This window comes from Eptesicus fuscus, chromosome 10, assembly GCF_027574615.1.
Source record: "Eptesicus fuscus isolate TK198812 chromosome 10, DD_ASM_mEF_20220401, whole genome shotgun sequence".
NCBI classification, from domain to species: Eukaryota; Metazoa; Chordata; class Mammalia; order Chiroptera; family Vespertilionidae; genus Eptesicus; species Eptesicus fuscus.
In genome coordinates, this window is record NC_072482.1 from 90,347,142 (window position 1) to 90,359,651 (window position 12,510).

General features: G+C 40.3%; 1 pseudogene; it reads left to right on the forward strand.

The window, feature by feature from the left end:
* The first annotated feature begins 1,193 nt into the window (after positions 1–1,193).
* LOC114228695 (mitotic checkpoint protein BUB3-like) lies at positions 1,194–2,705 on the forward strand (annotated as a pseudogene).
* Positions 2,706–12,510: the final 9,805 nt, after the last annotated feature.

Consider the following 12,510-nt stretch of genomic DNA (forward strand, 5'->3'; position numbering starts at 1 on the left):
ACTTTTTTGGCCTCTGCCTTACTCCTAAGTACATGCTTTTCCACAGTGTACTCCTCACTGAAATTCTCATTGGAGGAGACACTTCACTAACATTTCCCACATGCTTTGACATTTTTCAGAAAAAAACAATTTATTCTATTAGGCCAATTCCACCTCAAGGTATTTGCATAAAGTGGTGTGGGTCTGGCCTTTGACGTTATGTTCCTGAACGATCTCTGATAGCTCGCTCAGGCATTCTGTAGACACACAGTCTCGTTGAATCCTGTGCTATCTTTACCAAATCAAATCTGGAAAGTTCACTTGCAATTTAATGTACTGTTTTTGAGTCATCTTGACATTTTGACTTTACAAGTGTAAACTGAAAACTGGATTTACTGGAAATTTGTTTTTAAAAATAAAACAACATTTGCCAGATCCCTGATCTACAGATGCTTTATACAATTAGGCGATGCTTATGAGGTAATGCTGCTGAAAGAACATCTTTAAAAAGAAATTTATCTCTAATATTTCTAAAGCATATAAAAGAATATGATTATGTTCAACAGGAACAGAAAATTATACAAAGAACAGTGTAAATTAGCATAGAATCCAGTTTTCTAAAAGGGAGGCAGAGAACATAATCAAATGCTAAAAATGTAGCAATGTTTATCATTGTCGAAAGAACTAGAAGAGCTTTTCTTTCTTTCAAAGGTATAAATATTGTAAAAAAGTAAGCTTTTAGGTACAGTGAGCCCATATTTAAAAGTCAATTCATATTATTTTTAATTAATAGAACCTTTGGATATTTCATAATAAATAACATTTTATTTTATAGAAGTATTGAAAGTTGAAATTTTCCTGGAGGATAATTTTTATTAATGCTTTAAATAGTCTATGATGAACTCTTGCTACTGAATGGGATCATGGTATGATATATTTCAACACTTCATTTTTACTAATCACTTAGCTATACCCATGCATGTTGGCATTCAGAGGTAAACAAAATGGCTAAATAGAGGTAAAGAGGAACTTTGAGTATGCTTACTTCATACATGTTAAGAAAATTTGACAGTTATAAAAATATTTTTTGGGGATGGGGTAACTGGAAATTTGAAGGTAGACTAGTTATTAACTATGAGGAGAGTATTATGAATTCTGTTAGGTGTGAAAAATGTTATTGTGATTATGTAAAAACAGGTGTTTACTTTTCAGAGATGCGTACTAAAACCTGCAGAGGTAAGCTATTCTAATTTCTGAGGCAAGCAAGGAGGCAGCCAGAGTGGCAAAGTTGTCCCTGAGAGGAGTCCAAAGTGAGTGGTTCTGATGAGTTAAAAATGAACCAGCCAGAGATCAGAGGGTGGATCTCTTCAGTGAAGTTGAACCCTAACACCAGTTCCTATTGGTCTTCTCCTGGGACAAGACCAACTACATGTGCTCAAGGACCAGCACACCAATGCTGCCCTGAATGGTTCATTCTACAACTGAACACAGGCCTGGAACAGGGCATTAGACCATCCATTGAAAATACATGATTGGGCCCTGCCAGTGTGGCTCAATGGTTGTGCATCAATCTATGAACTGGGAGGTCAAGGTTCAATTCCCAGTCAAGCCATATGCTCGGGTTGCAGGCTTGATCCCCAGTGTGGGGTGTGCAGGAGGCAGCTGATCAATGATTATCTCTCATCATTGATGTTTCTCTCTCTCTCTCTCTCTTTTCTCTTTCTCTCTCCCTCCCTCCCTGAAATCAATAAAAATATCTTTTTTTTTTTTTAAAGAAACTACATGATTGAACATGGATCAAGAATATGTGGTGCTGGGTGGAAATGGTTAATGAATTAAGAAAAAACTCATAGACATAGACAACAGTATGGTGATTACCAGAGAGAAATGGGAGGGATGGGTGGAGGTATAAGAGAATAAAGAGGGGATAAATGGTGATGGAAGGAGACTTAATTTTGGGTGATAAACACACAATACAATATAAAGATGATGTACTATAGAGTTGTACACTTGAAACCTATAAATTTATTAACCAATATCACCCCAATAAATTCAATAAAAACATTTTTAAAAGAATCTTGTTGAAATCCATGGTGCTCTTGTCAGATGTGCTGAATACTGTTCAGAAGTGAATGTGACAGTTACTGGGAGTTGGGATCAGACAGCTAAATTGTGGGTTCCCAGACTCCTTGTAATGCCGGGACCTTGTCTCAGCCTGAAAAGGTATAGCATACCCTCTCAGCATCCGGCAGGCTGCAGTTTTAATGCAGGCTTAAGGAACATGGGCTACTTGCAGCAGCTCTGGGGTCAAAGCTAAAATTCCAGAATGTCTGAATATGAGCATTTCCAAACAAGTAGAGTAGGTTCTGTTGAAGGCCAAGTGGCATTTAAGTGCTTGGACCCAAGCCCAGAGGGACAGAAAAAGAAGTATGGCTTCAAGACTAAAAGGAAATAAACAGATTTACCCAGTCAATGCCATTTTGCCACAATACATTTGCCACAGGTGGTTCTGATGGATTTGTAAATATTTAGGATCTATTTTTTTTTAAAAGAGACTGTGCCAGTTTCATCAATACCTCCCCAGCATCACATCACTTGCCTTCAGAAATGATGAAACTACAGTTGCAATAGCGTCATAATATGTGTATGAAATGGCTGACAGGGAACATCCTGAAGATGGTAGCATTATTCGCCAAGTGACAGATGCAAAACCAAAGTCCATCTAATCATCTGGTGAGAGTGGTTTCCCTAGGGAAAGACTTGTTTGGCCACCTACAAACACGTGCCTTCCCCCTAAGTCATTGTGAAGATGTTAGTTAGTGTGTGGATTTCTCTGTTTTCTATCTCACAAAATCTGTTCTCTATGCCCTTTCACACTGACGCTGCATAGCGTGAGGAGGCTTTGTGTCTTTTGTGTCTGTTATTTACTCTGAAATACTTTAACAGAGGAAAACGGAAAGAAGCAAATATGGGAAAATATTAACCGTTTTAATACCTAGGCGTTGGGTTCATGAGTGTTTGTAATACCATTTTCTTTGCTCTTCTATATATTTGAAAGTTTCCAAGAGAAACAATGTAAAAATGTCTCGTAGCTACAAAAGATGAAAAGTTTTGGCAATTGAGATTTTGCAACCAACAATGGAACACATGGACTAACAAAAAAGGCAATTTCTATTACCACTAGCAGTTGTATTTTGCACAGTTTAAGTCTTTAAAATATAAATTAGAGTTAAATATTTAATTAATTGCTTGTTTTGAAAGAAATTGAATATAAGGAGTATAACTACAAAAAAACCCTCCAAAACCTTTTCTTTCTTTGCAATCCTTTATCCCATCTTTTCTTTCTTCTTTGCCTTGTTATTTAGTATTTATAAAAGGGTTTCCAACCAAGATATCATAAATAAGAAGTAGATGATAAAGTTATGGCCAAGAGGAAATGGAGCCAGCAATCAGGTTAGTGCTCAGAAAACAGTCTACACGCTAAATTCTCACCAGCAAAGGGCCACAGATACATCTCTTACTATTCTAATTGTAAAGTTAAAGGAAAGAATATGAACAGATAGATCATTCAAGTGCTCATAAAATAAAGGCAAATCCTTTATCCAGGAGCTCAGTCATTTCCGATTTGAAGTTTATACTAAACAGGATCCTGTGTGATGTAATGAGCAAAACACTCATTACAGTATCCTAAGCAGTAGGCTCAGGATAATTAAAGCCAGGAGCATTATGGGAATTTAGTCAGTTGTTATCATAAAAAAAATAATCAGTACAAATAAACCTAATGGGGGAAATGCCTTAGTGTCATTGAGGTAAGCAGCACCTCAGTGCGCTTCAGAGATTTTTGGAGTACCTTGAGCAAATCTTTGTAACCAGTTTCAAGACCCCAAATGGAGTTGATAAACTCTGAAAGGAGAGTTCTAGGACTGCTTTAAATTGTGTACATTAGCGGTCATGTATGGCCACGGGTGTATTGTTTTGAGGTCAGGGTTTGTACCTTGTATCAGAAGGCCCTTTGGAATCAGGGAAGATTGAGAACCACTGATTTACAGAAATAAAGAAGCCTCACATCCATGATGAATAATTTTCTTAATGAGCTTTTAAGATACATGAGTTTTGAGACTGTTCTCTCTGCCTACTTCTTAGAATGAAAAAATTCTGTCTGCCCACTAAAGAGAGAAAATACATGCTCTACCAGTCAGCTCACAGGGGCAGCTTGACCTCCAGTTATGAAAGTTGAAGTGCTGATTGAGGAATAATTGGTAGAGAAACCTATTTCATATATGATTGCAGCTAAGCCCAGGGAGTATTGCTGGGAAAGATAAGGATTTTATTAAAAACTGATTCTGAATATATTCCAAATAAAATAAATTTAAAAGTTTATATATAGTGTGTTGATAAGTTTAACATGAATATTTTTAAGGCAGGTGTACTCAAAAACTTATCTTGAACATTACAAAAGAAAAGTTGAATAAATCATCCACAGACTGGCTTTGAGCAATGCACTTTGCTGGAACAATATGCTAAGATAAATGGCTCACAAAATAACTGAATGAGATAACTTGCTGAATGGGGCTGTTAACCATAAATAAATTACAGGTTTTCTCTCTGGCAATTGTCAGGGTAGCAGTTTCTCAAGGTCTTGGCTAGATCATAGGTGTAAAAAGTATTATGTATCTTGTATTTATGTGTGTGTGTATACATAAATTAATATTTTACATATTGAGAAAAACATATGTACACAAGTATATTGTAAACATATTCATCTTAATGTATTTTCTTTATAAAATATATATGCAGTACTAATTTATAAATATATACTCATAAACATACATATATAAATATACTGTATATATGTAAATATATATCTCAGAAAAATTGAATAACTTGCTTGAGATCTTACATTGTAGGCAAATGGTGGAGCTAGTATTCAAACCAAGGTGGTATAGCTCCTGAGTGTACATTTTAGCCACTAAGCTAGACTTCCTCCATGTGCAATAATACAATTTTGCTATTTGCTTATAAAACTATTACCTTTCTATTGCTTGTGTCTAGTAAAGGAGCAATGTATCTACTTCACGCAAAATACTATTCAATCATTAAAAAGCAAATTAATATGAAAGAAAGACTATCCTGATTACTGAGAGATCAAGAGCAGTGGTATAGTGAACATTCTATTTAAGGTTCCACTATTGAGAGAAGTCTAGAGAAGCTAATATAATAGCTGGACATCTCCTTTTAGTCAGCTACTCTCTAAGTGTAGGAAATATCGTTTCATTTGTACATAATTAAGAGAGTTCAGTTAAGTGGTTTATTAGTCTTCACTCTCAAATTTCTCCAGCCAGCTTTACAACTGTTTACAGCAGAATTGACATAGCAATTTTACTCTAGAAATTTATCTGAATGAAATTATTTAGGGGAAGTAATAAAGCTATATTCATGAAGATAGACAGTGCATCTTTGTTTGTAATGGAATATAAGAAAACATAAGAGACAAAATAATCCCAGGGGACTTATGCTACGGGGGTAAAGACAGCTATGGAATTATAATGTTTTATTAACTTTCCTTAATTTTGTAATTTTTATTTTTCAAATAAATATTTTGAAAATTTCTTGATAAGTTTCTGGATTTTCATTAGAGCCCTTAGAATTTCATTAGCCATTAATGGACTTCCAATACTGGATTCTCTACTCATCAGTGGGATAATATTGTACCAACTAGTTAACTTTTCTATATTGCATTTTTTCTTGATAAGGATGGAGAAAATAACACCTAGATTTTTTTCCTTTTTGCTTCAGCTTTAGAAATAGAGGAAATTCAACATTAAGATTAAATAAAACCCGATGAAAAAAATGTAAGAACCTTTCCATTTTTCTCATTTAAATCATTCATTTTATTCTGATCAGCAAGCATTTGGGGGACACTTATAATGTACCAGGTGATGCATAAGATTCAGTTACATTAAATTAAATTAATCATTTGACTGCAGTGCAGAAAATGCTATGAAGCAACAATACAGATAAAGTCCTAAAAAGCAAGTCTAGAGGGTTAGAGAAGACATTCCAAAGGAATTATGAGCCATTCCCATTTTAGAAAATATTTCCTTTTCCTTTGTGAAAATATATTATTTTTGTAAGAATCTTACTTGCTTGAAAAAATGTTTATGCAAGTTAAAATATACCAATATACTAATCAATCATCAACCAGAGGGCTGCTGTATACATAGTATTTGTTTTAGGTACTAAGAAGCAATCTAGTTACTATTTAGTAAATCTTAGCTCTAGAAAAACAATCAATATGAGAAGAGTTTAAAAAGATAAAATTGAGATCTAGAGACAGAGAAGCATCAAACAAAAAGTCAACTTCAGAGGGAAGGCAGGGGAGGGAGTGGGGGGTAAGAGATCAACCAAAGGACTTGTATGCATGCATATAAGCATAACCAATGGGCACAGACACTCAGGGGGCTGAGGGCATGTGCTGGAGGGCGTGGGGATAGGGGTGTCCAGGGAGAGGTCAATTGGGGAAAAAGGAGACATATGTAACACTATATGTAATATTTTAAACAATAAAGAATTTTTAAAGAAAGATAAAATTGGGGGAAATTTTGGGCAAAAAGCATCCTATCCTAAGACTAGGTTGGACTTGCTATGGCTTCATAATCCAGCAAAAAAACAGTGAAGCTGTAGAGAGAAAGAAGAGTCTTAATTCCACCTCTGCTGCTCATTGGAAGTCAGTTGGCTCATTTGAATATTGAATTGTTATAATTTCTCCAAACAAAGTAGCAGGACTAAATTTTCATACATTCTTTCTAGCTAAATGTCATGGTGTTATGAATCAGATAGAACATCAGTCTCCCAGACTGGGAAGGACAGTGAAATGAGTACAGACACAGGATATCAGAATAATGATTAAGAAAAAAATGGAGTTTATCAAATAGCCACATCTCCTGTTTCCTAGACAGGGAGGCGTTCTTCCCTGAGGACCAGGTGCCAGGAGCCCTGGGGAGGTGGAGGGTGCAATTGCCTCAGATCTCCTTCCCCAGGGCCATTCTGCTACTCACTGCCAAGACTGTATCAAGGTTTGATGTTGGCTTCTGCCAGCACATTGATCTTTTCTCCTGACATGTATTAGCAATGGATCCAGCCTCTTCTCCTGGATGGACTTGAGTAACATCAAGTATCTGCATGGGCTTCCAGTTTGTGTTTTAGCCATTTTAGTTACAATCTTCAAAAACCAATTGTTCACCAATCTGACAGAGTGCTCAAGGCTAGAATGACCTTCCTCCAAGTTTCCATGTTGATTATTTGATGGAATCTCACAATTTGAATAAAAGAACTTAAAACTTTAGAAATGAGCAGACCATCCATCTAAAACTACTGAATCTTAAAATGAAATGTCTCCAGATATTCTTAAAAGTATGATTTGGGGTGAAGAATAAGAGTGCACAAGTTAGAGACCCAGCTGGACACAAACATCTTCCTCCACAGATTAATGGAAGAAGAGTTAAAAAGATATTAAGAACCAATGAGGTGGCAAAAGACCCATGGACGAGCCTCAGCAGGAAGCTGTTGGCACCTCTAGAGCAGTGGATAGATTTCAGGCTGAGTATGAATTAGGATGTAAGGCAGACAGAGCTGTCACTCAAAGAGGCCAAAGAGCACCCTCAGGTATTTAATCTACAATAGCAACTAGAGGCCCAGTGCATGAATTCATGCACCAGTGGGGTCCCACAACCTGGCCTGCAGGATCGGGCTGAAACTAGCTCTCCGACATCCCCCAAGGGGTCCTGGATTGTGAGAGGGCACAGGCCAGGGTGAGGGACCCCACTGGTGCACAATCAGGGCTGAGGAGGAATGCAGAAGGTTGGCCAGTCAGGGAGGAATCACGGGAGGGCTACAGGATGTGACCCGTCCAACTCGCTCAGTCCCTATTGACTGGACCCCAGCAGCAAGCTAACCTACAGGTCGACTGTCTGCCCCCTGGTGGTCAGTGTACGTTATAGCAAGCAGGTGAGTGGCCTTAGCATATTATTAGCATACTACAGGCCCGGTGCACAAAATTCTTGCAATGGGGAGGTTGTCCCTCAGCACAGCCTGCACCCTCTCCTATCTGGGACCCCTCGGGGGATGTCCGACTGCAGGTTTAGGCCCAATCCCAGGGATTGGGCCTAAACTTGCAGTCGAACATCCCTCTTATAATCCAGGATCACTGGCTCCTAACCGCTTGCCTGCCTGCCTGATTGCCCCCTAATTGCTCCCTGGCCGGCCTGATTGACACCTAACTGTTCTTCTGCCAGCCCGATTGCCCCCAAACTACCCTCCCCTGCTGGCCTGATCAGCCCCAAGGCTTTTATTAGTATAGATGTGACCCTTCACAGAAAATTTTACTAACCCGGCTTTACAATAAGGGCTTGACGATTGAATCAATGGGACCAGACATCAAGGTTTCCTTTCTTTGAATAGTGGAGGGAATAATTATCTTGTCTTTAAGTTGTCCTGAAATTAAAATGAGATAATGACTTAGAAAAGTATAAAAGCACCATATAAAGACAACTGTATTTTTCATGTACTGAAAAGACAATAAAGTGGGAAAATGAAAAACACTATTTTTATTCTCCCACTTCCTTCCTTTACAGCCTTTATTTAAACTTTGAAATTTATAAAAATGTCACTCGAATTTTCATTTCTTTACATTCAATATTATTCTGTGTTGGTTTCAGGTTTTATATTAGTTACAAAATAGTGGTTAGACAATCATATACTTTACAAAGTGTTCCCCGATATTTCTAGTACCCACCTGGCATCATACCATCAGTACAACACTATTGACTATATTCCCTATTTAGGTGACAATGGGTTTATAGGTTCCTTCCAGTCTTTCTTTTGTGTTGTTCACCTTTCCTTTTCTTTATCATTTCTTCCCTCCTTTTCCTTATATAGTATCTCAATTGGCCATCAAAGCTCAGTGAAGGCACTGGGACACACTTAATCCATTTTACAGACCAGGAAACTGAGGCCAATTCCAGTTGGCTGTGGAACTTGACTCAGCGCACAACGAGCCCTCAGAGCCATGCTCTCTGCCCTTCCTAAGGTGCAGCCACCAGGCAAATAGAACAAACATTTCTGTCAGGCTTTCGAGCCTCTTTCTCAAGCACCTCTTCATCGCGGACGCTCCACATTCTTTCCTCTCTCCGGTCCCCTGCCCCATTATTTACTGCCCCCCCTTCTCTGGAGCAGGTGGAAGGCTTCGCACTCACCACCTAGGCATGCTCTGCCTTGGGGCAGGGCTGGTGCGGGCTTGCTTTTGGGCCAAGACAGGAGCAGGAGTCGCCGCCTCTGAAGTGCGAAAGCTGCCTGGGTGAGGCCGGTGAAGTGCTGGGTTAGCACTGGGAGCTTCTCTGAATCATGTCAGTCAGTCCTGTACCCTGCAGTGGGGCACCCCTCCACTGAGGTGGCACCACCCCTTAACCCCCGCCTCAGGGCTGCGGGTCCTTGCCCCTCCGCCCAGGCATTCTTCCATGCCCCTTGATCCCTGGCTGGGCCCACCCGTGTCTTGAGGCCACTGCAGAACCTCTCTCTCTCTCTGCAGGTGAGGCAGATCCCTGCCCTTGGTCTCCGCAAAGCTGTGAATCTGTGACCAGAGGCCTGGTCTGGGTCTCAGCAACCCCATGCCTGCAATGTTCCCAGGGCACTGCAGGTGTGGCTAGGCGGGCCCAGATGTGCCTCCCTGGGGCAGCGATGTTCCCTGGGCCCCAAGGGTATGGCTAGGCAGGCTCAGTCGCTCCTCCCTGGGGAGGCGATGTTTCCAGGGTCCCACAGTAGTGGCTAGGCGGCCGCTGCCCCTCCCAGGGCCTGCGATGGACCCAGACCTCCAGCGGCGGGCTATGGCGCTGCCCACCCCGCCTGTATATGCAAATTTACCCGCCATCTTTGATGGGTTAATTTGCATACTCACTCTGATTGGCTGGTGGGCATAGCAGAGTGATGGTTAATTTGCATGTTTCTCTTTGATTTATATAGATTACACTTTGATTGGTTGAACGGCTGACCAGTTAACTGGACACTTAGCATATTAGGCTTTTATAATCCTATCTAATAATAGACAAATATGCAAATTGACCATACCTCCAACACACCCACAAGCCATGCCCACCATCCAATCAGAGCGAGTATGCAAATTAACCCAAACCAAGATGGCTACAGCCACAGAGAGCAAGGTTTCCTAGGTAACAGAGGAGGCCAAGCTTTCCGCCTGCCCTTGCCAGGCCTAAGCCTCTACTCAAGCTACAAAGTTTCAATTATAGAAGGTAAACAAATTCAAACAAATGGCGGCAGAATGGAGCTTGAGAGAGCAGGCCAGGGTTGCCACCGGCAACAGAGGAAGCAAAGCTTTCCGCACACCCTGGCTGGGCCCACCCGCTTAAGGCAACAAAGTTTCAATTATAACCCCAACACAAATGGCTGCCAGCCTCGGAGGGAGCCCCAGGCTTGGCTCCGCTCCAGGCTACAAAGTTTCAATTGTAGAAGGAAAATAAATCCCAGATACCAGGGCCTCTGCTTGGGTTGCCAGGGGGCGTGGCCAGCCTGCAAACCACCACAGGCCCCTCGCTCAGGCCACCCCACACCCCAAGGGAACCCCCACCTGATCCGGGATGCCCTTCAGGGCAAACCAGTTGGCCCCCACCCCTGTACTAGGCCTCTATCCTATCTAATAAAAGAGTAATATGCAGATTGATCATTACTGCAACACACAATATAGCTGCCCCCATGTGGTCAAAGATCCTGCCCCCATGTGAACACAAGATGGCCGCCACAAGATGGCCAGCAGGAGAGGGCAGTTGAGAGGCACCTGGCCTGCAAGGGAAGGCAGTTGAGAGGGACCAAGCCTGCAAGGGAGGGCAGTTGGAGGTGATCAACCCTGCAGGAGAGGGCAGTTAGGGGTTACCAGGCCAGCAGAGGAGGGAAGTTGTGGGCAAACAGGCTGGCAGCAGAGTGGTTAGGGTGTGATCAGGCTGGCAGGCAGAAGTGGTTAGGGGCAATCAGGAAGGCAGGCAGGCAAGCAGTTGGGAGCCAGCAGTCCTGGATTGTGAGAGGGATGTCTGACTGCCCGTTTAGGGATCTGACTGCCCACTGGGATCGGGCCTAAATGGGGAGTCGGACATCCCTCGGGGGGTCCCATATTGGAGAGGGTACAGTCTGGGCTGAGGGACAACCCCCCTCTGTGCACAAATTTCGTGCACCGGGCCTCTAGTATAGGATAATATAGGATAAGGATCCTCTATTATCTCTTTGCACTGAGGAAGAAACGATAAATCTGGATTCCTGTCTGACTCCTGATTTTGAAAATCCCTTTCACCACATTTCCCTATATTCAGTAAGTTTTGGATTAGAATGAAAATTCTGTTTCTCTGTCCTTGGTCCTGTTGATGAGAAAGGGAGAGGGGAGATGTCAATATTTTTATGTGCTTTTGTTGTCCTTATCTGACCTGTTAGCATCAACAATGATAACAACAGGTATAGTAAACCACCAGTTATTAACAAAAAAAGTAAGTTAAATGAAGATCAGATGATTGTGCTTTCAATCCCAATTTGCAATGAACCCCACTGTGAGCTTGCAAGCATTACTTAATGTCTCTGGTGTATTTATCTGTACAAGAAGAATCTTGGAGATTTGTTCTGGTAGAATGAACAAATGACAGTTCTTATAAACAGCCCTTTACTGAGAAGCCTTAAGCTGGAAAGTAAGTTTTGTTGAAGATGTGTGAAAAATATTGAAAGATACGTCAAAGTTGAGGAAAAGCAGATTTAAACAGTAAATTCACATTTGTATTTTTGTATTTACTGAGTTTCATAGTAAAGTATTTAGAATAAATTCAACTATGTATTTTTTCTTATGCTTATTTTTCTGGAAGCATTCATAATGGATCTGGTTAAAGGATCTCTGGTTTGCATCCTTTTCTTTGAATAAGAAGAGAAGAAACACTTTAAAAAATATCTGTGGATTAACTCTTTGAACCTGCAGATGGTGCTATGATTCCATTTTAAAATTCAATTTTGCTTTCCACGGTGTATTCATAGGAAAAATACAATTGTTTTCTTATCAGCTTGAGGTAAAAAACAAAGTATTTCTCTTTGTTTTTGTGTTTTATTATTATAATGGGAGAAACTGTCCTTACCATTAGAAAAATCTTCAATAGCTACTTTTTGTTAAAGCTAAATACTTCCTTTGATGAAATAACAATCACTTTTCTATCCTTTTTCTTTCAGAATTTCCTACTTATCACTGAGCATCAGTTTTTCTGTAACTCACAACGAATTTACCTTGCTGTTGATGGTCTTAAATAACATTGCTTCACTGAGAACTGGGTGACAAAGATCTAAGGATAAAAAATTCCATATGAGAATCATTTCAACCTCTTGTTTGTAATAATCAGGTAAAAATGATTTCCTGGTATTAAGCCACAGGAACTCTGGTTTAAGTCAAAGCTGTCAACTGGGAAACAAATTTCCAGCCATTTTGAAATTTAATTCATT